This window comes from Halichoerus grypus, chromosome 1, assembly GCF_964656455.1.
Source record: "Halichoerus grypus chromosome 1, mHalGry1.hap1.1, whole genome shotgun sequence".
Taxonomy (NCBI): domain Eukaryota; kingdom Metazoa; phylum Chordata; class Mammalia; order Carnivora; family Phocidae; genus Halichoerus; species Halichoerus grypus.
This window is the reverse complement of record NC_135712.1, coordinates 108,606,303-108,610,009: the sequence shown is the minus strand read 5'-3', so window position 1 is coordinate 108,610,009 and position 3,707 is coordinate 108,606,303.

The window sequence follows — 3,707 nt, the reverse complement described above, 5'->3', positions numbered from 1 at the left end:
TTATTTTAAGTAGACATATAAGGCTCTCATTTTGATAATAACTTTATTAGATATACATGGATGGATGGAATGATAACAGTAAATAAAATACTTGAATTTAGAAATGCTCCCTATTACTCTTTAAAATACTCCGTCATGTAAAAAAAAAAAAAAAAAAAAGTATATTTCAAATTCTAAAGTACAAAAACTCTGATCCTGTGGATGAAACAAGAGTAATTATGAGCACATACCCCAAGGATCAGAATGAAGAATAAATTTCATATTTCTTTGAACACCGTTTAGTGTTTTAATGAAAATGCTGTATAGTTATATATAGTATATAGTGATAGGTCTGTAACTTTGTCCTAGATTCCTTGATAACCTGGGCCAATGTCCATTCATTCATTCATAAATTTATTCATTTAAAAAATTATTGAGCACTAAGGATAAAAGACTAAAAATGATCCCTGTGCGTCATGTACTTTATTTGTCTTGGTCTCGGTGTCTCACCCATAAAGGAAAATAGCTGGACGAGATTAGGGCGTTTCAAACTACATCCCTGGAAACACAGTTAAGCCACTATATAGTTATTCTTGTTTAACTTGTTGGAGGGCAGTTCTTGGAAAAAGACCTACAATGTATTAGCATATACTTAAACTCCTTGCAAATGTGCATTTGATTAGGAAGGCTTGTTTACTTTTTCTTTTTTACCTTCAGGCCTGTGCTTGCTCTTTCAAATAAAAACGTATGAGTGGGTACATTGCCACAGCGTACATGTGCCAAGCCCAATTAGATGTTTAGCCCGGGCTCAGATGCCTCTGCTCTGAACATGTGTTCACACTGCCTAGCAGTCATTGTGCAACAGCGAGCGGCTGAGTGGGTAGCGTGCCCAGTTGTGATAACATCTCTTACAGGTTTTATCTGAGGGTTTTGTGAGCTTCTTGCCTGACTTTTATTTTTGTGAAGGGGAATGTGAGCAGATGGCATATGTTGTCAGGGATTTAACTTTGAAATAAAATGACCACCCACCTCCTGTGTCCAATGTCTCGATTAGAGTAATTTGAAGAGTATTCCTCAAGTGTGAAGCAAAGTGGCGAATAAAGATCACTGTTTGCAACTATGTATCTTTGTAAAATTTAACAGATTTAGCAAAACAGAAAAGTCATGAGATGTTGGGATTGATAGGACTGCAAATGTCACCTGTAATGTCACCCAGATCCTCAACTTCTTGTGTTTATCAAACTGGCTCATTGCTCTCATTTAGTGATGTGGGAATTGTAAAAAGTTAGAAACTTGGATATATTCAATGTCTCTGTACTAGAAAAATAGCAATTTTGGCTGTTTTAAATAACTGGAACCCTATGTATGATTTTACTTGAAAAAAAAATGACCGATTTTAAAGTGTTTCAGGATTTCTTTTCCTTTTGTGCCCGCAGTTCTTGGTCACGCCACTTTGAAGAATGAAGAGGTAGACCAGACAGAGTGGTCGTTTACCGAGCAAGAGTACACAGCTCCCAAAGAAGGAGGGGACCGAGAGCATTGCCTTGGGAGTTTCTATGTCTAAGGGTTTTGATGAAATTGTTGGCAGGACTGTTTTAATCTTTAATATTTATCCTCCAGGCGCCTGCCACTCAATCAGGTTTTAGTCCATGCGCTCATCTACCTATCAGGTAGTTATTCACGTGGGAAAGGGCAGAGGGCTCCTCGTGTGGAATAACAGGATGGGGTCTTTTTCCTTTTAGTTCCTCTTAGGCTGGTGGGGCCCCTTGACCCTGCCTGCCTTTCTTCTGACTATCCTCCATTAAATGTTTGGAAACAAGTACAAGATCCCTTTATATAGATAATTTAATAATTTCTTCCGATTTTAAAGAATTCCTTATTCCTAGATACGTGTTTGCAAGAAGTGAATAAATGGAAGGGCATCCCCATGATTATTATTATTTTTTTAAAAGATTTTATTTATTTATTTATTTATTTATTTATTTATTTATTTATTTGTCAGAGAGAAAGAGAATGAGTGAGTACACAAGCAGGGGAGTGGCATGCAGAGGGAGAAGCAGGTTGCCTGCTGAGCAAGGAGCCCGATGTGGGACTCGATCCCAGGACCCTGGGATCCTGACCTGAGCCGAGGCAGATGCTTAACTGACTGAGCCACCCAGGCGTCCCCCCATGATTATTATACATAAGGTAAAAACAGTAGAGCAAGGTAGCTTTTTGTTGTCACTTCTAAAGTTTTGGTAGCAAAAAAAACAAAAGCAGAAAACCCAGTGGAATTATCACAAGTTACGAAGGAATATTAGTGAGCACAGACTATAACAGTAACTGACACATGGTAGCTGCCCATTAAGTAACTGTTGAATGAATGAGCATTCAAAATGTTAATTCCTAGTGGGGATGGAAAGGAAAAAAACAAATATTCAGCAATCAGGGCTTTAGAGATTGTTTATTCAGCTAAAAATAAGCAAAATATGAATCAGTGTAGAGAACTGTCAAAATATTTGAAAATGAAATGAGAATAACAGTGAGTTCAATAAAAACTTGAATTTTTTTGGATATCCAAAATAAAGTTTCATATGTAAAGAGAAGTTTTGAATAGCTAGACTATAATGATCTTCTTATATATCTAGTGCTTGGGCCAAAAGTGGGACATATTTTGAAATTAAAGAAAAACCTAAATACTTCATATTTCAGAGTAGAGTTGAGGAAAAAAGAGATGTAACAAGATCTCCAGATGAAGCAACAATTAAATGCAGTTACTAGCATTTTGGCATAGCATCGATAGTAATTTCCAGAAAGCCCATTGGAGGGAAAAATGTATAGTGGAATTGATCATAAGATAATATCTATGAGGAAATTGAGGTTGTGGAAATCAATTAAAAAAAAACACCAATTGATAATGAGCAGTTTTCCTCCCTTGGGAGAATTAACCTTTCCAAAAAGTACCAGTGAAAGATGAATAGCAGAGGCACTAGTGGAAGATGGGGGAACATTGATCCCATCTTCAAAATTTAATCATAAAGTTCACACCTGTAAGGTGTGAGTGCAAAATTCATCTACTTCTAAATCTTGCTTTTAACAAATAAAGCAGCTCTATGCCCATTTCACAGATGAATGTATTGAAGTCTGGAGCGATTTCTGAATGGAAAAAAAAAATAGAGCAGCTTTTGAAGGTTAGCATTTCCTACTTCCACTTTCCAATTCGAATTTTATTTTGAAAACTTATTGTCAAAATGTGATTATCAAGAGCCCTTAAAAATGTCAGGAGATTGTTTGCTTTATTGTTTTGTCAGCCCTTGAAATCTTATTTGACTTAATGTTAGTTCTGTAACATAAGATGTGCTTAGTGGTTATCTGTCATTTTGCAGGGGAGGGAGTGCTTCATGCAGTCACTCGATCTTGCTGTGACCCCTCATTGTCCTTTCAGGAGTCCCCAGCACCCCCTTCACTCTGTGTGGTGCTCGTGGGGGCTGGTGCCAGCTTCCCACAGTGGACACCCCATGTGCCAGACCTCCCTTTTCTGCCTGTATGCAAGGAAGCGGGGAACAGTTAAATGCCCTTACCACCAGCCCTTCACAGCTCCTGGGGTCTTTCCTGTTTATTAGTCAAAGTCCCTAGCCTCCCCTTCCTCTCTGATCCCCCTGTAGTTTATCAACAGATCCCCTTTACCTTAAGTTGGCCAGAATCATTTTATGCTGCCTGCAACCAAGGACACTGAGTCACAATATTCA